At 43.4% G+C, this 24792-nt stretch overlaps 1 protein-coding gene across 4 annotated transcripts in view; it reads right to left on the bottom strand.

Moving 5' to 3' along the window:
• PLEKHM3 (pleckstrin homology domain containing M3) overlaps positions 1–24792 on the bottom strand; it is a 198023-nt gene that overhangs the window by 104201 nt on the left and 69030 nt on the right. The gene's annotated exons all lie outside the window — the stretch shown is intronic.

Below are 24792 nucleotides of genomic sequence, written 5' to 3'. Positions count from 1 at the left end.
TAGCCTTGCTTTGCTGACAAAATCGGTGAAAGGAATGTGTCCCTTGATTGGTCCCCATCTCTCCTTTCCAGCCACCTACTCCTACTACTCTCCAATGGGAACAGAACCTCTCTGCTAAAGTCAGAGGACTCTCCTGTTTCCCAAATGAACACAGTGTGCTCACTCCACCATCCACATCTTGGCACGATCTATTTCTCCTTTCATGATGCCCTTTTCTCTGATCTCTACTTTGCCAAATCCCGCCCACCAGTGAAGACCATTGACTGCCTGCAAGTGACTGCCAAGGCCCCTTTCATGTCTAAGGAAGTCAAGGAAGTCCATGATTCTGTGAGTACCGTCCTGGTACTGTCAGGGGACCTGGTAATAATCATGGCCTGCTAGAAAGAAGCCATCATTTTCCTTTAGCTAGGAGGAACTACATTCTACTGATAACAGAAATTCTGTCACAGCCAACCCAAAGGACAACATCCAGAACAGGGAATCAGGATTATACCAACAGCACCGATTTTTCTGACGTTCCTCATCTACAGCTTTTATTTTAGAAATACTTCCTCATGGCCCATTTCACGGTTAGGTGCCAAGACCTATACTTATCAAAGAAACCTCACATGAAGCCTATTTCATAAAATGGGGTACAGAATAGATTACTCTTAATAATAACAGTAACAATAACATGATCAGTATTGCACCCCATTTCCATTAGAAGGAGCTCAAACACGTTTATTTAACAAACTGCCAACCTAAGAAGACACTTAATCACATGAGCTTCATGAAGGAAAGTATCATAAAATTCCTAGCGCTTACACTTTCATCACAAATAAAATGGCATCAGTCATGAAGCAGTTTCACAGGGTACCCTCCAGAAAGAGAATTAGATCCTATTGTTTTTAAATACAAGATGTATTGAAAGACGGGGAGTACATGTATTGGAATTATGCTTCCAGAGCTTAATGCTCTTTCTTCCCAGGTAGCTATTTCTTTACTGCTGAGTAGCAACAAAATCATAACAAGCTCCTGTTTTTCCCACTGGCTGAGGACTGAGATATGCGTGAAAGATGAGGAAGAACCAAACACACCTGCTGCTTCTGTTGGGCGTGGGAGGCGCTGTCACAGTCGCTAGGCTACGGACACTGGAATGCAGTCTGCTGCACCCCTGACCACTCTGCTCGTTTGGCGTGTGGTGCATGCCTCCTTAAACGACTGTGCTTTTTGATGTGCCTGTAAGCCAGAACCACACTACAAACTGCTCAGATCTAAGGATCTCTCATCCTTAGCACTTAACATAGACCTTTACACGTGACAGACCAGCAACAAATGTTTATATTGAAGAGACGATAAACTGAATATTATTTGGCATATAAACACCCTCATGCATATAAAGAGATTTTAATTTCCCAGAGCTATTCTGGAATTGATCCTCCTAACCTGGTCACCTGCCTCCTGGAAACAGCCTACTTTGGTGAATATCCCTGAGCAAATACGTTGCCCATTCTAAGAATTACACATTAAACACGTTCATATGTGAACTGTGAAATAGGGTTGATTAGAACTGGACGCATTCTAGAGACTGTGGCACTATTTCCGAAAATTAGTAGACAGTCAAACTGGCTTAACACTGAAATGGCAATGAATAGAATTCAATCTTCCCTAATAATTCAGAAAGTGGGCATGATCTTGTAGAAATTCAGGATCATCATTTTAGCTGAAACTCTCACCATAAAACACTGCAAAAATAAATTTGTTATATTAGTTTTTTGCTTGTTTGAATTTTGGATATAATAAACACCAGTAAGCATTTGCTGAATGTTTATATATGCTTAAGTAGGTCCTACTGGGTTTATTATTCTATAATTTTAAGTGACTTTATTATAACCTCCTAGATGCAATATATATAGGCAATATTAAAATACACAAATGTGCATTTTAAAAAAGCATATAAGCCTACAAATGTGTGTATCAACTGGGCACACAGTCCAAAACCTAACATGGTGAAAGTTCAACTAAATAAACTAAACAGCCTCACTACTTTGCACAGGTCTCCAGGCTCATAAAAGAGAGAAAGGCTGAGAGAACATAGCTAGGGTTCATGCCCATTTTAGCTGAGACAGAAGCAGCAGCACATAAAGTTGTACCTGCAGTCCTTGGTGTCTCTACCTTTACAACTTATTTAGAACTATGCTCTCCTACTCTTATACTGAACGCACCCTATGAAAATGAATAAATGAAAACCTTATTCAAAATGGAGGCAGGAAGCCCTGAAAGGGGAGGCCTTAGTAGTAGGCACATTTCACTTGTGGCAGCTTACTTTACATAGCCTAGCACCAAGAAGGAAGATTTTCTCCTTGCCCAGCAACAACCTAGCCAATGAGAAGCCACCACAACCCCAAATACTCACAGGCGTCCAAAGAACTTGTCTTCAAAACAGCCCCTCCCAACGTCCCCTTTCCTCTATAATAGAACTGCTCCTCTCCTTTGTTCTCCAGACTTGCCTATGGGTCACAGTATTCTGCCTGTCCTGAACTGCAATTCTTCTGCTATTTCCAAATAAACTCAATTTTGCTCACTAAACTGTTTACTTTTTTTTGTTTTAAAGCTTGATAGCTCCTCATGATCCAGAGGTTTCAACCTATCCCCATTCTTAGGAGTGTTTTGGATATACGGTGCAGAGATAAGCACAGCCTAGAGTCAGGAAGCTCGCTCTTTCCTAGGGAACGTGGTGAGGCTGGCCCATCAAACTCTCCAGGCCTGCTCATCAAACTCTCCAGGCCTGCTGTGCTCACCTCAAAATAAAGGGTTAGTCTAAGTCAGTGGTTTGCGGGACTTCCCTGGTGGTCCAGCTGTTAAGACTCCACGCTCCTGAGGTAGGGGGCCCAGGTTCGATCCCTGGTCAGGGAACTAGGTCCCACATACCTGCTGCAACTAAGGGTTCTCATGCCACAACTAAGGAGCCTGCAAGCCACAACTAAGACCCAGCGCAACCAAATAAATAAATATTTTTTAAAAAAATGTTCTCTTTAGGACTTCCTAGTTGGCGCAGTGATTAAGAATCCGCCTGCCAACGCAGGGACATGGGTTCAATCCCTGCCCCAGGAAGATCCCACATGCCACGGAGCAACTAAGCCCACGAGCCACAACTACTGAGGCTGCGCTCTAGAGTCCGTGAGCCACAACTATTGAGCTTATGTGCCACAACTACTGAGGCCCATGTGACTAGAGCCTGTGCTCCACAACAAGAGAAGCTACCACAATGAGAAGCCCGTGAACCACAATGAAGAGTAGCCCCCGCTCGCCGCAACTAGAGAAAGCCCATGTGCCTCAACAAAGACCCAATACAGCCAATAAATAAATCAATTTATTTTTAAAAAAGGTTCCCTTTAAATCAGTGGTTTGCCAATAAATTCAGTGAGCATTAGAATTTTCTGGAGATGTTTATGAAAAATGTAGTCCCCCCACCCCCAACTTGGGCCCAGAGATTTTGATCTGGGGTAGGGCCCAGGAAGCTGCATTTCTACCCAACCAACCACCACCAGGGACTGTGGTGGGTAAAAGCTGAGGATTGTTCCCTGATTTGTAGGTGACTCCAAAGGTCCCTCCAAGCTCTAAAATTCTGATTCTATTTAAGTAAAGTGCAGAGAGTGGGCAGGCTGCTAAGTGAGAAGTTCATAATTTGTCACACAGTTTAATTTCTAGGCTTCCAAAGTCAACATTTCAAGTTCTTAGTCAATTTTCAAAAATTTACTATGTAGAAACAACAGTTCATTTTATTTACCAGCGTTTTTTCCAGAGTATTCACTGTCCCCACTGAGAAGCATCTTATTCGACTTAGAAAGAATTAAAACTTTTAATCTCCAAATCCAATGTATCTGTCATTGAAAGAACATAGGATGGTCAGGAAAGAAAATTAGAGGCCAGTTAGTGGCCTGGTGTAGACTCATTTTCTAAAAAACAACACATACTGTTTATTTGAAGAAGGAGATACCCGTTCATTCAATTAACTGCAAAATTTCCTTCTTTAATATCCTACTACCAAATCATGGACTAAAACTGAAACAATTCCCCATAAAGATACACAACGTGCGATTTTACTTTATCACTGTGACGTTTTCAACCAGAGGGGGAAAAAATGTGTTTTCTTAATAATGACCCTTAGAAAAACACATTTTTTTTGGAGGAGGCCAAAGTTGGACTCTGACAAGTGACATTATGAGGAGAAAATAGAGCTGCAAAGCAGAGACAAAAAATAATTAACTGAAATAACTAATTAGAACTTATTTACATATTATATTTTCATGTACTTTCAAACAGACTTTTCAACAATGTTTCTAAATTAAAAGGCATTTGTAGTAGGGAACACTCCACATGCAGGATCAAAGCAAATAAATTCTTCCCAGTCTCTTTTTGAAACTTTTCAGAGAGTGTATTCAATTCATAGGAACAAAAAACTATCTCACAAGAGAACCCACTGGCCTTTTTTTTTTTTTTTATTGCTTCCCACCCCACTTCAAATCTTTAATGAACACATGCTCTGAAGAGCTTAGCTTCCCTTCTGATACACTTTGGGAAACAAATGTCACCATTTAACCAAAATCCTATTTGCTGCTTGTATAGTCCATTTCCCAAGGGGCCTTTCATTATAGACACCCAAAAGAATCTGTTGCTGGGGGTTGAAGCAGAAATGTTGGCATAATTCTCCAAGAGGGCACAGTCTTTCTTCTAACAAGGGCACCTAGTTAGTTCAACTGGCTGCAATGAGGTGTTACTGAGGCGGAGATCTTGAGGAGAAGCCAACCACCATTCTCTGCTTCCTGGCTCCCAACTGCAGCCCCTCTGCCCCCGGCCAGCAGGAGGAAAACTCCCGGGCACAGGAGAAAAGTAACAAGAGCTGCGTCTGGATCCAGGTGATTCTCTCTCACTAGGACAAGAGCACAGCCAATGCGTTCTACGTGTGGCCAGCCACGCTACCTGCTCCCCCTTGTTTGGTAAGGGAAATCCAGGACTCTGGAAGGAAGAAATGGTCTAAGAGGAGAAAAGGGGCAAATAGAAGAGAAGGTGCCTTTATAAAAGAGAGGAAAGAAGAGGAAGACAGTGAGAGGACAAATTTTCATTTGCTCTATTAAAATAGAAAAAATAAAACTGGCAAGTTTCGATCCCTCTTCCACTGTGCACACCTGTAAGGGGGGGGGGTGGCCACAGCAGGGTGGGCACGCCTGTCCCGGCCTCCTCCCTCCCACCCAGCGTTCCAGCGGGAGACAGTGAGCTGCGGGAAACACTGCACAAACGCTGACTGAAGGCCTGGAGCCTGATCACGTGCCCTAGGGATCGGATTTTCCAAAATAAAGGAAAACAGAAATGGGGATTTCAATGGCTTGTTTTACAAGAATTAGGGGGACAAGTCATAGAGAGCTTAGCTTTCCTAGCTTACAGTCTATTACCACTGGCTCATTAAGTAAAAGTTGAATATGTACTTTTTAAAATAAGGTGTCACATTGGGTCTACAGCAGAAAATTCTGCTTAATGAGCCTAGGATTAGCACAAAGCTGGGCACGGTGTTTAAACAAAGGATTACTGGATACAGGGCAGAAGCGATTTTTGCAAGGTAGCTTTGGTATCCACTAAGGGAAGTTGAAGCGAAGCAAACCTGGGCCCCAGACTTGCATCCTCCACTACAGGAGGGGATAGAGCTGGCAGGTGAGACTGGTCACACAGGTGTTCACAAGTTAACACAGGTGGAACCGAGGCTACACAATTCTACATAATTGTAACAGCAAGAGGGCAAGGGTGAGGGACGCTGAGAAATAATATAATAATAATATATAATAATACTTAGAAATAAGGGATCCAAAACTTTTTCCTGTCTCAAGCGTCCAAGTTACTCGACACCTTTGGGACCAGGTGGTGGCCCATAAAGCAGGAGACATCTACGTAGTGATAAAATCAATTAAGACATGAAGTGTTTAGATTGGAGAATCGGCACACGAAAACAAATGCCTCTGAGCATGCATTTTGTCTGTTATAAGGAAAACAGTAACCACAAGCACCTCAAATGAAACTAAAGGAAGAAAACAGGAAATCAAGAAAAATCAATTGTGTTCACCCTCCAATTGCTCATGTGACTAGGATGGCACGCTGCTGGTAGTCCCTTCGGTAGGTGGTCTCAACTTCAGATGGCAATACTTCAAAATTATTTTCTCCATAAGCTTTTAAGTTCTCTGGTAGGGACTTCTCTTCCCAGGGGATGAAAACTTCATGGTTGGGAGGTTGCTTCCAAAGATATACTGAAATTCACTTATGTTCATCAGAAAAGAATTTTCTTCTTGTGGGCTTCATTTTAAGTTTGTCTATAAATGACTTTCATGGCAGTGAGATTGTAAAGACAAATTGTCACTCATTGTTGGTCAAAAGTTTGACTCAAAAATTTGGGCTACACATTCAGACGGCTGACACACATTAAAAGGTAAAAGCAACACTTGGAAGGAAACTGTTCCTACTGTGGCTGACACACATTTAGGGTAACTTAAGCTGGCACTTATAGAATGGACCGTAGCTGTTGCTAGGACAGCAATGTCCTTAAGAACATAACAGAAGTAAATACAAAATGGATGTACCTAATTAAGGAATTTTCCTTTCAGCACAGCAAGATGGCAAATGTTATGCTTGTAAAGTATGAGCGCTGTGCCTGGACACAGTGCTTACTCAGTGGCACATTACACCTAGAGAGACAGACAGAGGCAACTGAGACAAACAGACATCAATTTCCAAGACAGAAGTCATCTACAAGTATAATCACATGTTGCTTGACTATACTTGCAGGACTACGGCAACCAAAGAAAGATCTTTAAAAAAATCTAATCTGTATACTAATGGGTTTAAAATTTAAAAGTATTCTACAAGCTGTTAGTTGAGGCTTTTTTCTTTTTTCCGCAATAAATATTTAAATTGCTGTCAGTTTTGATTTGCATGTTGTATTAACAGAGCTAGAGGTACTATATATTTTTTAAGCTCTTTATTGGAATATAATTGCTTTACACTCTTGTACCAGCTTCTGAGGTACACCAAAGTGAATCAGCTGTATTTAGACATATATCCCCATATCCCCTCCCACCCGCGACTCCCTTGCACCCTCCCTGTCCTAGCCCTCTAACGCGTCACCCATCATCGAATTGATATCCCTTTGTTATACAGCAACTTCCCACTAGCTATCTATTTTACAGTTGGTAGTGTATCTATCTCTATGCTACTCTCTCACTTCATCCCAGCTTCCCCTTCGCCCCCCACCCCCAGACCCCAGCCCCATGTCCTCAAGTCCATTCTCTACAGCTGCATCTCCACTCTTGCCCTGTCACTGGGTTCATCAGTACCATTTCTTCAGATTCCATATATATGAATTACCATACGGTATTTGCTTTCCTCTTTCTGGCTTACTTCACTCTGTATGACAGTCTCTAGGTCTATCCACCTCATTACATATACTTCAATTTTGTTCCTTTTTATGGCTGAGTAATATTCCATTGTATATATGTGCTACATCTTCTTTATCCATTCATCTGTTGATGGGCATTTAGGTTGCTTCCATGTCCTGGCTATTGTAAATAGTGCTGCAATAAACATGACGGTACATGTTTTTTTTGGATTCTGGTCATCTCTGGGTATATGCCCAGTACTGGGATTGCTGGGTCATATGGTAGTTCCATTTTTAGTTTTTTAAGGAACCTCCAAACTGTTTTCCATAGTAGCTGTACCAGCTTACATTCCCAGCAACAGTGCAGGAGAGTTCCCTTTTCTCCACACCCTCTCCAACATTTATTGTTTCTAGATTTTTTGATGATGGCTATTCTGACTGGTGTGAGGTGATACCTCATTGTGGCTTTGACTTGCATTTCTATAATGATTAGTGATCTTAAACATCTTTTCATGTGTTTGTTAGCCATCTGCATGTCTTCTTTGGAGAAATGTCTCTTTAGGTCTTCTGCCCAGTTGTGGACAGTTATTTGCTTTTTTGGTATTAAGCTGCATGAGCTGCTTATATATTTTGGAGATTAATCCTTTGTCCGTTGCTTCGTTGGCAAGTATTTTCTCCCATTCTGAGGGTTGTCTTCTTGTCTTGCCTATGGTTTCTTTTGCTATGCAAAAGCTTTTCAGTTTCATGAGGACCCATTTGTTTATTCTTGATTTTATTTCCATGATTCTAGGAGGTGGGTCAAAAAGGATCTTGCTTTGATGGATGTCCTAGAGTGTTCTGCCTATGTTTTCCTCTAGGAGTTTGATACTGTCTGGCCTTACATGTAGGTCTTTAATCCATTTGGAGTTTATTTTTGTGTATGGTGTTAGGAAGTGTTCTAATTTCATTCTTTGATGTGTAGCTGTCCAATTTTCCGAGCACCACTTACTGAAGAAGATATCTTTTTTCCATTGTATATTCTTGCCTCCTTTGTCAAAGATAAGGTGCTCATATGTGTGCGGGTTTACCTCTGGGTTCTCTATTCTGTTCCATTGATCTACCTCTCTGTTTTTGTGCCAGTACCATACTGTCTTGATCACTGCGGCCTTGTCATATAGTTTGAAGTCAGGAAGCCTGATTCTACCAACTCCATCTTTCCTTCTCAAGATTGCTTTGGCTATTTGGGGTTTTTTACATTTCCATAAAAATCCTAAGATTTCTTGTTCTAGTTCTGTGAAAAATTCCATTGGTAATTTGATAGGGATTGCATTGAATCTGTACATTGTTTTGGGTAGTACAGTCATTTTCACAATATTGATTCTTCCAATCCAAGAACATGGTAAGTCCCTCCATCTGTTTGTATCGTCTTTGACGTCTTTCATCACTGTCCTATAGTTTTCTGCATACAGGTTTTTTGCCTCCTTAGGCAGGTTTATAGCTAGGTATTTTATTCTATTTGTTGCAATAGTAAATGGGAGAGTTTCCTTAATTTCTCTTTCTGCTCTTTTGTTGTTAGCGTATAGGAATGCAAGAGATTTCTGAGCATTAATTTTGTATCCTGCTACTTTACTAAATTCATCAATTAGTGCTAGCAGTTTTCTGGTAGAATCTTTAGGGTTTTCTATGTATAATATCATGTCATCTGCAAAGAGTGACAGTTTTACTTCTTCTTTTCCAATTTGGATTCCTTTTATTTCTTTTTCTTCTCTGATTGCTGTGGCTAAAACTTCCAAAATTATGTTGAATAATAATAGTGAGAGGGGAGACCCTTGTCTTGTTCCCATCCTTAGAGGGAATGCTTTCAGTTTTTCACCATTTAGAACAATGTTGCCTGTTGGTTTGTCATATATGGCTTTTATTATGTTGAGGTAATTTCCTTCTATGCCCATTTTCTGGAGAGTTTTTATCATAAATGGATGTTGAATTGTGTCAAAAGCTTTTTCTGCATCTACTGAGATGATCATATGGTTTTTATCCTTCAATTTGTTGATATGATGTATCACACTGATTTGCATATATAGAAGAATCCTTGCTTTCCAGGGACAAATCCTACTTGATCATGGTGTATGACCTTTTTAATGTGCTGCTGGATTCTGTTAGCTAGTATTTTGTTGAGGATGTCTGCATCTATATTCATCAGTGATATTGGCCTGTTATTTTCTTTTTTTGTGACTTCTTTCTCTGGTTTTGGTATCAGGGTGATGGTGGCCTCATAGAATGAGTTTGGGAGTGTTTCTTGTTCTGCTATATTTTGGAAGAGTTTGAGAAATATAGGTGTTAGCTCTTCTCGAAATGTTTGATAGAATTCGCCTGTGAAGCCATCTGGCCCTGTGCTTTTGTTTGTAGGGAGGTTTTATTTTATTTATTTTATTTTTATTTTATTTTATTTATTTTATTAGCTGTGTTGGGTCTTTTTTGTTGTGCGTGGGCTTTCTTTAAGGTGCAGTGAGTGGGGGCTGCTCTTCGTTGTGGTGCACGGGCTCCTCATTGCTGTGGCCTCTCTTGTTGAGGAGCATGGGCTCTAGGCGCATGGGCTTCAGTAGTTGCAGCACATGGGCTCATAGTTGTGGCTCATGGGCTCTAAAGCACAGGCTCAGTAGTTGTGGTGCATGGGCTTAGTTGCTCCACGGCATGTGGGATCTTCCTGGGTCAGGCATAGAACCCATGTCCCCTGCATTGGCAGGCAGATTCTCAACCACTGCACCACCTAGGAAGCCCCTGTAGGGAGATTTTAAATCACAGTCTCAATTTCCGTACTTGTGATTGGTCTATACATATTTTCTATTTCTTCCTGGTTCAGTCTTGGAAGATTGTACTTTTCTAAGAATTTATCCATTTCTTCCAGGTTATCCAATTTATTGGCATATAGTTGCTGGTAGTAGTCTCTCACGATCCTTTGTATTTCTGCGGTGTCTGTTGTTACTTCTTTTTCATTTCTAATTCTGTTGATTTGCATCTTCTCCCTTTTTTTCTTGATGAGTCTGGCTAATGGTTTATCAATTTTGTTTATCCTATCAAAGAACCAGCTTTTAGTTTCATTGATATTTGCTATTGTTTCCTTCCTTTCTTTTTCATTTATTGCTCATCTGATCTTGATGATTTCTTTCCTTCTGCTCACTTTGGGGTTTTTTTGTTCTTCTTTCTCTAATTGTTTCAGGTGTAAGGTTAGGTTGTTTATTCGATATCTTTCTTGTCTCTTGAGGTAGGACTGTATTGCTATAAACTTCCCTCTTAGAACTGCTTTTGCTGCATCCCATAGGTTTTGGGTCATTGTGTTTTCATTGCTATTTGTTTCTAGGTATTTTTTGATTTCCTCTTTGATTTCTTCAGTGATTTCTTGGTTGTTTAATGGCATATTGTTTAGACTCCATGTGTTTGTATTTTTTACAGTTTTTTTCAGGTAACTGATATCTAGTCTCATGGCATAGTGGTCAGAGAAAACAGCTGATACGATTTCAATTTTTTTGAATTTACCGAGGCTTGACTTGTGACCCAAGATGTGATCTATCCTGGAGAATGTTCCATGTGCACTTGAGAAGAAAGTGTATTCTGTAGTTTTTGGATGGAATGTCCTATAAATATCAATTAAATCGAGATGGTCTAATGTGTCATTTAAAGCTTGAGTTTCCTTATTTATTTTCTGTTTGGATGATCTGTCCATTGATATAAGTGAGGTCTTAAAGTCTCCTACTATTATTGTGTTACTGTCAATTTCCTCTTTTACAGCTGTTAGCATTTGCCTTATGTATTGAGGTGCCCCTATGTTGGGGGCACAGATATTTACAACTGTTATATGTTCTTCTTGGATGGATCCCTTGATCATTATGTAGTGTCCCTCCTTGTCTCTTTTAATGGTCTTTCTAAGTCTAATTTGTCTGCTATGAGCATTGCTACTCCAGCTTTCTTTTGACTTCCATTTGCATGGAATATCTTTTTCCATCCCCTTACTTTCAGTCTATATGTGTCCCTTGGTCTGAAGTGGGTTTCTTGTAGACAGCATATGTAAGGGTCTTGTTTTTGTATCCATTCAACTAGTCTGTGTCTTTTGGTTGGAGCATTTAATCCATTTACATTTAAGGCGATTATTGACATGTATATTCCTATTACCATTTTCTTAATTGTTTTGGGTTTTTTTTTTTGTTGTTGTTGTAGGTCTTTTCCTTCTCTTGTGTTTCCTGATTAGAAAAGTTCCTTTACCAATTGCTGTAAGGCTGGTTTGTGGTGCTAAATTCTCCTAACTTTGGCTTGTCTGTAAAGCTTTTGATTTCTCTGTCAAATCTGAATGAGATTCCTGCTGGGTAGAGTATTCTTGGCTGTAGGTTTTTCTCTTTCAGGGCTTTCAGTATATCCTGCCACTCCCTTCTGGCCTGCAGATTTCTGCAGAAAGAGCAGCTGTTACCCTTATGGGTTTTCCCTTATATGTTATTTGTTGCTTTTCTCTTGCTGCTTTTAATATTGTTTCTTTGTGTTTAATTTTCGTTAGTTTGATTAATATGTGCCTCTGTGTATTTCTCCTTGGGTTTATTCTGTACAGGACTCTCTGCACTTCTTGGACTTGATTATTTCCTTTCCCATGTTGGGAAAGTTTTCCACTATAACCTCTTCAAATATTTTCTCAGATCCTTTCTTTTGTTCTTCTTCTTCTGGGATGCCTATGATTCAAATGTTGGTGCACTTATTGTTGTTACCAAGGTCTCTGAGACTGTCTTCTATTCTTTTTATTCTTTTTTCTTTTTCCTGCTCTGTGGCAGTTATTTCCCCCATTCTATCTTCCAACTCACTTATTCGTTCTTCTGCCTCGGTTATTCTGCTGTTTATCCCATCTAGAGTATTTTTAATTTCAGTTATTTTGTTACCTATTACTGTTTGTTTGTTCTTTAGTTCTTCTGAGTCCTTATTAACTGTTTCTTGTATTTTCTGTATTTTGTTATCGAGATTTTGGATCATCTTTACTATCATTACTCTGAATTCTTTTTCAGGCAATTTTCCTATTTCCTCTTCATTTATTTGGTCTTGTGTATTTTTAGCTTGTTCCTTCATCTGTGACATATATTTTTGTCGTCTCATCTTCCCCCCTCTTTGGATGGGTGGGATTGTGTTCCTGTCCCACTGGGTGTTTGGCCTGAGGTTTCAAGCACTGGAGTTTGTAGGCTGTTGAGTATAGCTGGGTCTTGGTGTTGAGGTGAGAACCTCTGGGAGACCTCACTCTGATGAATATTCCCTGGGAACTGAGTCTCCCTGTTAGTTTAATGTTTTGGACTCAGAGCTCCCACCTCAGGACCTCAGGCCTGACCCTGGGCTTGTGAATCAAGATCCCACAAGCCATGTGGAGCAGGATAATGAAAAAATTAAAAAAAAAAAAAAAGATAGAGCAACAACTGGAAGGTAAAACAACTGCAACAGCCAAAGTGAGGAGGTGGGGGAAAAAAAAAAAAAAGCCAGAAAAGGCATTGGCTGTGGGGGTGGGGCTTAGACAAGGGGGGTGGGGTTAGGCAATGGGCAGGGCCTACACTTAGAAAAGGTCCTGGGGGTGGTGGGGAATGGGGCTTAGGCCCAATGAGGCAGAGGGGCCCAGGAATGCCTCTGGTCCTGGGAGCAAAGGATCAGGTCCAGGTACCCAGTGGGCTCCCTGGGCCCGAGTTGATGGGAGAAATGCTAGGCACCTCCCCTAGTCCTCCAATCTCAGAGGGTCCCTCCCCCTTGGGTTCTCTTCTTCCTCACCCCCTCCCTCTTATTCCCCGAGGACCCTCACAGCTGAAGGCGGCACTGGAAGACAGGACACCAGACTCTGACGCCCAACAGGCTTCCCAGGGCCAGCTGGGCTAGGGTAACGCCTGCGGCACTTCTCCAGATCTCCAAGTCTCATAGGGTCCCTGTCTGCCTCTCCTCCTCTCCCCTGCCCCCCACTCTCCTAGGTCCCAAGCAGCTGGAGGGGGCCCTGGAGTGTGAAAGACCAGGTCCATGAGCCTAGCAGGCATCCCAGAGCTAGTGGGCAGGGGAAATACCTTCCCCACCTCCCTTGAGCCTCCAATCCCAGAAGGCCCCCTTCCCCGCCCGCCTCTCCTCTTCTCCTCTGCTTTCCTTCTACACCCCCAGGTCCAGTGAGACCTAGAGGGGCCCCTGGAGGACCAAAGACCAGGCCTGGGGGCACAACAGGCCTCGCGATGCCAAGTGGGTAGGGAGATTTCCTGCAGCATCCCCCATTATCCCCTGGTCCTGCGAGGTTCCCCCCCACCAGTCTGCTTCTCTTCCTCTTCTCCTCTCCTCCCTCCCTCCCACACCTGTACGACTCACTCAGACGGAGAGACTGAAGGACCAGACTCGGGAGCCCAGCAGGCCCGCCGGGCCCTAGTGGGCAGGGGAAAGGTCCTCTGCACCTCCCCTGGTCCTCTGCTCCTGGAATGTCCCACCACCAATCTGCCTCTCTTCCTCTTCTCCTGCCACGCTCCAACGTCCCTGGGACCAACGCATCTGGGAAGGGGCCCTGGAGAGTTGGAGACCAGGCCCGGGAGCCCAGCAGGCTTCCCAGGCCAGTGGGCAGCAGAAATGCCTTCCGCTCCTCCCCTGATCCTCTGATCTCAGAGGGTCCCTCCCCCCTTCTGCCTCTCTTCTTTTCCCACCGCTTCCCCCCTGTCCTTCTAGGACCAACGGCTGGGAAGAGCCTTGGAAGGTGGAGGACCCGCCCAGAAGAAATACCCGCCGGCACCTCCCCTATTCTTCTGACCTGGAGAGATCCTTTCCCACCCCCACTGTCTGCCTCTCTCCCTCCCCCCCTGCCCCCCACGCCCCCAGGACCCTCGCGCCAGAGCATGAAGGACCAGGCCCGGGAGCCCAGTCAGCCTCCCTGGCCAAGAGGGCAGGCGAAACGCCCTCTCGCCTCCCCGTCCCCCAATCTCAAAGCGCCCACCCCCTCCTGTCTGCCTCTCCACCTCCTCGCCCCTCCTCCCTCCCTCCCACACCCCCAGGACCCAGGCAGCCCAGCAGGGGCCTTGGAGGGTGGAGGACCCTGCTGGGGAGCCCAGCAGGCCCCCAAGCGAGGGAGCTCAGCAGGCGTCCTGGCCTCCCAGGCAGGAGAAACCCAGTTGCGGTTTTGGATCTCCCCAGCCCCCTACGGTCTCTCCAGGCAGGAACCTCCCCCCTCACCCGGCCATCCCCCTGGGCGCCGGTCCTGTCCGGCTTCCCCTTCCCCGCTCCCCTGACGTCCCCCAAGTCCTACCCGGTTGCTCCGGAGTTCCTGAGGTCTGCTTGGGCCTCAGGTCCCCCACTGGCCTCTGGCAACCTATCTATTTGTGGAGAGATGCTATCTCCATGTCTTCCCACGCCCGAGGTACTATATTTAAGTAAGAAGTGAAGTGAAAAATCATGCCAGGTAATTAGTGTTGATTGAAAATACAGGCAGCCACCTGGTGGTCTCACGATCTGTCTAGTTTCAACAGTGTTTGGATGGAACAAACTTGGGTTTGTTCTTCTTCCTGCCTCTGACCACCCTCCAACCTCCTTTCTAGTCGAAATCCCTGGAACCCTAGCCATCCTCTGCCTCCAAGACCAGCCAACACCGTTTTTATGGTTAGAACTTTCTGTTCTTGCTAAACCCCTTACTGCCAACCAGATTCATCAGAATTATTCCAGCGAGGTTGAGGCCACTGTCAACTGACTGGTTAGCCATCTGCAGGCCTCCTGCGCCCACCTCTCTCTGGGCATCTAGGTCCACTGCAACGCTGTGGCTCTGGAGGGTGTGAGCCACTTCTTCTGTGAGTTGGCTCAGGAGAAGCACGAGGGGTGCTGAGCATCTCTGGAAGATGCAAAATTAGTGTGGCAGCTGCACCCTCTTCCAGGACATGCGAAAGCCCTCCCAAGATGAGTGCAGTGAAACCCTGGAAAAGACCCTGAACTAGGTCCTGGGTTCTGCTTGCACAGACCTCCACCTCTGTGACATCCCGGAGAACCACTTCCTAGATGAGGAGGTGAAACTCATCAAGGAGATGCGGTGCACGTGACTAACCTCCGCAGGCGGGGCTGGCCGAGCATCTCTTAGAAGGCTCGCCCTCCTTGCAGATGCAGAGAATGGACTGGAGGACATGGGGTCGGGGAGGGGTCGGCGAAGGGAAACCTGGGACGAAGTGCAAGAACAGCATAGACATATATACACTACCAACTGTAAAATAAATAGCTAGTGGGAGGTTCCTGTATAACAAAGGGAGATCAACTCGATGATGGGTGATTCCTTAGAGGGCCAGGACAGGGAGGGTGGGAGGGAGTCTCAGGAGGGAGGGGATATGGGTGTATATGTCAAATACAGCTGATTCATTTTGGTGTACCTTAAAAAAAAAAAAAAAAACCGTCAATGAATCATAAAAAGAAGCCTCACCCTCCAGCAGGACTAGGAGTCTCCAGAGCCCAATGGACTTTGAAGGACCCCTCTGCATGCTCCTGGTGTCAGAACTTCTGCCCCCTACAACCCTAAGCAATTTTTTTAACTACCCTGGAGCCCTCTCCCGAGTTATGAACCAAATGGAAATAATAAAGGTTTTGCAGGAAAAAAAAAGAAAAAAAAAATAGAAACTAAAGACCTTCTGTTCTTGCTAAACTCTATAATGTTTATTTGTTTAATCTCATGGAATGTTGTTATTAAGATTATAAATCGTATGAAATAAATGAATAAACACCAAGTAGACTCCAACTCAAGTTGAGAAGTGTCAAGATTTATTGGTCTTTCAGGTAAACAATGATTGAGAACCTAGAGTCAATATTTAGTCAAAATTTATCTTGAAAGGCAATAAATCTTGATTTTTGCTAAGGCAAGTAAGCAAACATGTGCACTGTTTGAGAGATTCTGACTGCTTTTCTATCTACTAAACAGCTACTTTGAGTTATAATGATCTGTGACACAGATTTTCATTTCCAAAGAAATATTTTAAATTGTTGACTTACTCTTAATCTTTCTTATAAGATGCTTCAATACCAGTATTTAGAGTAGTGTAAGATAAGTTTAATAATGAAATGTTATAAATTCCATATCCAGTATATTTAAATCAGTCTAAACTTAGTATTTTTTCATACTTATTTTCCCCTTAGAGTTTCTCATTAACTTCTATGTCCGTCTGCTCTTTCCCTAAAGACTTTCAAGAAAATGATAAGAAACTTAAAATGGAAATAATAAATAGGCAAGTGGATAAACAAATACTGACACGGTGCTTACTATATGCCAGATTCTGTTATAAGCAGTTTACATACACACACATTCGTTTAATTCTCTCATCATTTTCTGAGGTAGATATTATACCCATTTTATATATGAAGAAACTGAGACAAAGGGTGATACAGTAATTGTGTCCACGGTTGTACATCTAGTGAAAAAGGCAGGACCTAGATGAAGTGCCTGGTATGGCACTTTATGAGCAACACCAATGAGCTATATAAGTGAATTTCTACATAGCTATCTCCATAGGGAAGATATCACATAAATTGTCTCCTTGTGGATGACAATAAGACAAGCACAGAAAATGTGAGTCAATTATACAAAAGAACACAATTTAGTTCATCAATACATTCAGCCTTGGACCTCATAAGCATTAGCATCGCCTCTGAAATATGGAGAGTGAAGGGGGCCAAGAATACGAATCTGGAGGGCTTCCCTGGTGGCGCAGTGGTTAAGAATCCACCTGCCAGTGCAGGGGACACAGGTTCGATCCCTGGTCCGGGAAGATCCCACATGCCACGGAGCAACGAAGCCCATGCACCACAACTACCGAGTCCATGTACCGCAACTACTGAAGCCTATGTGCCTAGAGCCTGTGCTCTGCAACAAAGAGAAGCCACCGCAACAAGAAGCCCGAGCACCACAATGAAGAGTAGCCCCTGCTCGCAGCAACAAAGACCCAATGTAGCCAAAAATAAATAAATAAATCATAAAAAGTTATTAAAAAAAAAGAGTACCATCTGTAAGATGGTAAGCAGAAGACAGTAAGAGGTGAGCAAAGGCGGAAGTGATCACTCTAACTGTGGAGACTGAGGGAGGCTGTGTAGACATCGGGGCGTTTAAGTTGGGCCTTGAAGAAAAAAGAAAAAGATTTTGGAAAAAGAAGGCTCAAGTCAGAAAAATGGAAGCTTGAATGGAAAACATTGATGATTCCAGTTGTCTGAAGCTCACTGTAACTAGAGGGGTGCTGGGAAAAGATCTTGGAACGGTAAACTGAACATAAGACTCCCGAATGCTCAGGGCCAAAGTCCTTACTAATCAATGCGGGATGAGTATTGATGAGTAAGATACAGGAGCAGCTAGAGTTGTTAGAAGAACAGCAATCTGAGCTTTGGAAAGATTAACTGGCAACAAAACCCTGGGAGGGGAGAGAACCAGTCGCTAAGTTACTGCCCCAGCCTGAGCCTGGGTATGCAGTGAGCTCTGGAGCAGGAAGGGGGATAAAGAAGGCGATACTGCGAGATAAAGTGCAAACGATTTGGTAGGCGATTCTTGGGGAGAGCATGGCAAGGGGACCGTGACCGTGGCCCATGACATTTTCAGCCTGTGACCATCATATGAGAAATCTATCAGTCAGAAGGGGTGCGTGGTTTAGGTGAGAAAATGCCGTTTGAAGCATTAAATTAAAAACAGTTCACAAATTTGAACTGGCAGATCAAATGATAACCTAAAACTCAGCTGGCTGAAAATAATTCACCTTTACTGTACAAATCAATTTGAATTCGACCTTCGGTTACTTGAGACTGAAAGCATCTGATATGTTTATATTGAGGGTGAGGGTTCTATTTCTATAACCTACTACTTTTACTTCAATCTACCCATTAAGAGGCTGAGGTCTCATTGCAAACCACTAAGTGGTATGAAATAATCAACATGCATTTCAGTAGAAGACACTACTTTGTAAAGAAGGGAGGAAGAGCAGCGTGAGGAAGAGGAGACATAGTTGGTCACCCTTGTTTCTTGATAGCACAGTGGTTCTCAACCAAGGGAGGTGTTTGTCCCAACAGCGGACATTGGCAATGTCGAAAGACATTTTTGGTTGCCACAATAGGGTGTGGGGGTAGCTACTGGCATATAATGGATGGAGGCCAGGGATGTTGCTAAACATCCCTGAATGCACAGGACAGCCTCCCACAACAAAGAATCATCTGGCCCCAAAGGTCAATAGTGCCACTGTTGAGAAACCCTGCAACAGCACAAGGACAAGAGGGCAATATAAAAGGTCTGTGTGCTGACCCTACTTAGTCACTTTTTTCTGCAAGCGATGGCTACACCATGTATTGCGGGGAGGAGGGAAAGTCCTTTCACCAGCTCTGCTTTCTTATCCAAAGAAAATGATTCATGCTGCCAGGTTAGTTTAGATGAAAGAGGTGCCATCAAAGAGAGGCCTTGTCCACACTGCACCACCATCTACTAGACTACCTGCGGGTAACATCTGCTCCAAGCCTCTTCATAAATTCATTTTCTCTTCATAAATTAATCCTTCTGGTGAAACACTTGCTACCAATAACTCTTACTTGAAAAACAAGGACAGACACAGAAGAGACCTAACTAAGCTGATTATTTTAGACATGCAGGCTGCTAGTGGTGAAGTAATGCTCCTCTGTCACAGTTTACACACCACCCCCTTCAGTTCTATCTTACACATGGAGGCATCAGGATTCCCCACCTGGCACCCCTGCAATCCTAGACAGAGGCCAGCCTCAGCATCCTCAACATTAGCAAGGCGAATGTTGGGCTGGGCTACTTGGAACTTACACACTGAAAGCTTTGGGGGAAGATGTCTCCTTAAGTAAACTATCCTACTGGAATGTTCCTCTGACCCATGTTAGAACCTGAGGCAGAAGGAAAAAGTCATTATACTGACCCTATTTCTAGTAAAGATTTTTTATTTTGTTCATCATGGGTTTTTTGGTATTAACTTTGATTTTTAAATATTACATTAAAATAACATTTATCTTGGTTACTGAGGGTTTTGTTTGGCATTCCTTTAAATTTTGTGCCCAAAACAAGCACCTCACTCCCTTCACCCTAATCTCAGCCCTACTCCGAACTCTTTTTCCTCACAGAGGATCCATCATGTGCCCCAATTATGTTCTTTCTACAGTGATTTCCCTTGGCATTTAACATTATCTTAAACCACAACTAACTCTTTTTGTGATTCCCCAGTTACATCTCTATTATGATTGCTTTGAAAGGTCAATAACTTCTTACTGGCTTAGAAGTTCAGATTATCTTTTTGATTTACCTGAAATGCACCCAGTCTTTCCTGACTCGTTCTGGAACTTACACTTCCTTCCAGCGTGTTTACAGAAGGCTTCACGTACATCAGCCTCATCCGGCCTGTAGCTTTGGTCACATACACTGTCCCACCAAGGGTCCCCTCTGACTTGTCTTACACATCACTCTCCATTCTGAATGGCTGTTTTTCTTCCCTTATTTTGTGAGAGCCTCATCTCTTTGAACTTTACAATATCTTGAAAATACAACCTTTCCTCTTCTTTGCTGAAACCTCCGAAGAAACCCTGACAGCATCTCTTAGAGTAATTTCTACTTGAGCTATTTTAGTAATGACAACAATTTGATAAAATTAAAGTCATGAGAGTGGATCCAAGCAGTACTAGGAACAGCCTCAAAGTGAAAAAAAAATCACTTTCATCAGCCTCCTTTAAGTCCATGCTTGAATTCCTCCATTTTTACCCCACACCAAATTCTTTACGTGCTACAAGAGTTAGGAACAGCCTTGGTCTACTTTTTTCCTTTATTCTTTTTTCCCTTATGCCTTCCTTGGCCTGCTTTCCAAGCTTTTCTGTCTCTCTAAAAACAGAGGTTTGCAACCACCGCGAAGGCTAATCTTTTAATTATATGTTTAGTATCTGAAGAAGATAGGCTGTTTGTGTCAGGATATTTAGAGTTGGTAGGCAAGACACACAAAAAACCTAAAACAGAAGCAACCACAGACAAAACATAAATGAATGAGCATGGATGTGTGCCAATAAAACTTTTCTTTATGGACACTGGGAAAAAAACTGCACCTACAAAGTAGGAAACACTTGTAGGTCTTCATGTTGCCATTTGAAAGGAATTCCCTAGAGTAATATTCCCAGCTTCTCTCCCCATTGCTTACCCAGCCCTCATCAAAGATAAAGAAATGAGGTGTCTGAGGGGGGAGTTTAGAAGAATGACCTTGGCGTGCTCAGCTGGCCTTCAGGGAGCAGTTTTTCTGTCTGCTGTGGCAAGAGGACATGGCCTTAGGGACTCCAGTTGTGACCACATGAATAAGTCTATCTAATTTAAGGGTCCATTATCTACTACTACATGTGATCTATGAGCAACGCATGCAGTATCTTGATCTCCATCCTCCTGACCCCTAGAAGCAGAATGAAGAGGAATGATTTACTAACCCCGTAAAGCCTGTAAAGCCTCTATACAGATGATGGCTCAGGCAGGGAGCATCCAGTGATGGGAGTGGGAAGGAAAGAGGCAGGTAATCAGGAAACCAGAGCACGCCTGTTGGTGGGTGAAAACCACTGAGAGGAGGGTCATACAGGACAGCTGGGCTCAAGGGGTAGCCAGGAACCCCCCCCACACTACTGGACACCTTTTACTCAGTTAAAATTCTTCATTCTAACAATGGATGAGAAATACCATTTTCCTAAAGGTTTCCCATCCATTTTTAGGTCACAAGACCCCTCTTCATCCAAGAGAGAACCGCCTCCCCTACATTTTCGGCCGGGGGTGGGGGTGGGGGAATGCAGTGATATACAATATTTGGCACTTTGGGTGCAACTGACATTTTGTAACATTTGAATTCTACATAGCCGAGACAGTTTAATCTTCCCTCAAGTCATAGCGTGGAAGATGCTGACCTGCAAGAAAAGGCTAGCTTGAGGCTGTATAATAAATCAGTGGCAGGGCTGTAAACAGAAGACTGAGCTCTTGTGCTCTTAATTTATTACTTACCCTACTGAGTCTGCATGCTTCCCAGCTACCAAGTCATGTGTGTCTATTATTTTGTCTAGTCTCTAAAAGTCTGGGGGTCGAGAACATCTTTATTGGTAAAGGAAGAAAGAGACCTAGGCTTTCAAACTAAGTCTATCCTCTGTGTCAGAGGTACAGGCCTGGTGATTTAAGGGGGAAGTGATTTTTAGCAAAGCTTTTGGTTCAGCCCTGCATGATTTATTTACATTACTGAAAAAATATGGGCAAGATACAACTCCTGGTATAGCAGTACAGACCTGGTTAGAATGATGACTATAGTTAATAACACTGTACTGTATACTTGAAAGCTGCTAAAAGAGTAATGTTAAAAGTTCTCACCACCAAAAAAAAAAAAGGGTAACTATGTGAGGTGATAGATATGTTAACTAACCTTTTTGTGGCAATCATTTCACAATATACACATACATCAAATCATCACATTGTACACCTTAACATTATACACTGTTACTTGTGAATTATGTCTCAACAAAGCTGGAAATAGAATGTGATTTTCACTCTTTTGAAAACTGATATAAGCTTACACATCTTTGGTTTTGGAATCCTAGCTCCCCTGACTAAAAGGGGTGTATAGCATATACTAGATTATTTTCAGTTAAACACAATATATAAAATTAATTTTGCTGATCACATTTATAGCCATTTAAAAAGGAAACACTCTAGGGCTTCCTAGGTGGCGCAGTGGTTAAGAATCTGCCTGCCAATGCAGGGGACACGGGTTCGATCTCTGCCCCAGGAAGATCCCACATGCCGTGGAGCAACTAAGCCCGTGCGCCACAACTATTGAGCCTGTGCTTTAGAGCCCGTGAGCCACAACTACTGAGCCCATGTGCTGCAACGACTGAAGCCCATGCGCCTAGAGCCCGTGCTCTGCAACAAGAGAAGCCACGGCCATGAGGAGCCCGCGCACCACAACGAAGAGTAGCCCCCACTCACCGCAACTAAAAAGAAAGCCCACGCACAGCAAAAATGACCCAACACAGCCAATAAAATAAATAAATAAATTTATTTAAAAAAAAAAAGGAAACACTCTATTTTAAACCAAGATATGAGAGTGATGCCTGGGTGAGAGGGCAGGGATCACAAAGTCGCTGCACGTGTCCATCACCCCACCACCCTGAGCGGGGGCTCTGGGAGGGCTGTAGCCAGGCTGCGCAGCCCAGGCTGACCAGTCTCTCATCTGTTTCAGTCCCAGAGAGACCCAGGAAGATATCATCAGAAACCTCCCCTCCCCAGGCAGATGCAGTCAGTGCTGGAAGGCACCCACCAGCAGCTCACCAGAAATGAGACAACAGGGTGAGGAGGCCACACCTTCCTCACGCTCTGAGAGCAACCACACACATCACTCACCCTCCTTTCATCCAGGTCCCATATTTGCTGTGGAAATGGCCCACTCAACATCCTGAGCTGTTGTATAATAAAGAATTATCTGGTCTTTCTCCTAGTTGCTGGCAGGGAGCTTCTAAAACCCTTGGAATTTCCTGAGTGACACAAGTATCTTTATTATTCATGAGCCCCTTGGAGCACAGCTGAGTTAACGCTAATGAGGTAAGTCCTGGTGGGCCACTAAATAGCTTCTGGAAGGGGGGTGGTCAGCAGAAGGATCAACCACAGGATTAGAGGCTTGGAACTATGAGGCAGCCTGACCTCCGGGGGAGGGAATGGGAGCTAAAGAGTGAGTTCAGTCACAAAATCAATGATTCAATCAATCATGCCTATAGAATGACACCCCAACAAAAACTCTGGAAGCTGAAGCTTTGTGGAACATCCTGGTTGATGAGCACATTGGTGTGCTGAGAGCGTGATGTGCCCTGATTCCACAGCGAGGGCACAGATGCTCTGTGTCTGGAACCCTCCCCCACCTTGCCCTCCGGGTCTCTTCATGTGGTTGTTCCCGATTTGTATCCTTTCGAATACAACTGGCATCATAAATATAGTCATTCCTTAGTATCCATGGGGTGTTGGTTCCAGAATTCCCCTGTGGGTAACAAAATCCACAGATGCTCACGTCTCCCTTATATAAAAGGGTGCAGTATTTGCACATAACCTGCACACATTCTCCCATATACTTTAAATCATCTCTAGGTTACTTATAATCTCTAATACAATGTAAATGCTGTGCAAATAGTTGCTGATACCCAGCAAGTTCAAGTTTTGCCTTTTGGAATGTTTCTGGAGATATTAGATAGCGTGACAGCAGAGGGAACTAAAAATGTCCTAAGTCAGTCTGAGGGCTTGCGTGGAGAAGGTGTTCTTGAGAAAAGAGTATTTAAGTAGTGACCTGAAGAATGAGTTGGGGGTAGTGGTGAGGGTGGCAATATTCCAGGGAGAGGCAACCGCACATGGGAAGGCTCTGAGGCAAGTGGGAAGGAAGTGGTACATCTGAGGAACAGAGTGAAGTCAGTGTGGCTTGGACTCAGTGTGGGAGAGAGTGACAAGAGGGCAAGAGTTGAAGGTTAGTAGGTGGGCAGGGGCCAAATCATGGGGGTGGAGATCACTGTAAAGATGCTGGTCTTCATGTCAAAAGAAGTGGGAAACCACTGAAAAATGGTCAAGAAAGATCTACCAGGGTCAATCTGAATTTTAATAAGATCATACTCACTGTAGTTAAGACAAGATTTGGAAAAGGTTAGAATGGAAGCAGCAAGGCTGGTTAGGATGTCATTGTAGCCATCTATGTGAACGATGATGACCAGGCTGGGAGCAAAGAGGGTAAGGGAGGTAAAAGCCATTTTCAAAATTCGAACACTAAATATACTTATCAAATATAAAATATAAATATATCATTAGGATGTTTTAAAAAAAGAAGCCAAAATGTGGGTCAAGAACTTGAGCTAATTGCTTCCTTCATTTGCATTCACCACTGGGTAAAACTCTAATAGAACATCATCGTAGTTTCCAGAATATAATGAGGATATGGAAACCTAGAGATTACCAGCAGATTGATACTGCTATGGTTAAAACGTTGGACATATGTAGAAGAAACAGTTAAAGGAAACGCACTTACAAAACCTAGAGAAAACTGAAATATGGCTTGATCCAGTCTCTAAGGACATTCTATGGGCTAGGCTGGTGGCTTCTCAAATTTTGTATGGGTGCAAATCAACTGGAAAGTTCATGAAATCTCTAGGTCTGATCCTAGAGATCCTGACTTCAACTGGTCTAGGGAAGCGTCCAACCAAGGCTCCCCACATCACGCTCACGATTCTGATGCAAACAGTGCTCCAACCACAGTCGGAGAGGTGCTGGGTCCTGCCCTCAAAAAAGTGAGACACAAGCCATAGGCCCATGAGTCCAAAAGAGTGGAAGTGGATGGAGTCAAGCAGGAGGAAGGCTCAGATTTACCTGGGGAATTGGAGTCGGGTTTGGGGAGAGT

The sequence above is a fragment of the Hippopotamus amphibius genome, chromosome 8 (genome assembly GCF_030028045.1).
Source record: "Hippopotamus amphibius kiboko isolate mHipAmp2 chromosome 8, mHipAmp2.hap2, whole genome shotgun sequence".
In the NCBI taxonomy this organism is placed as follows: Eukaryota; Metazoa; Chordata; class Mammalia; order Artiodactyla; family Hippopotamidae; genus Hippopotamus; species Hippopotamus amphibius.
This window is presented reverse-complemented; position numbering and strand designations above follow the sequence as displayed.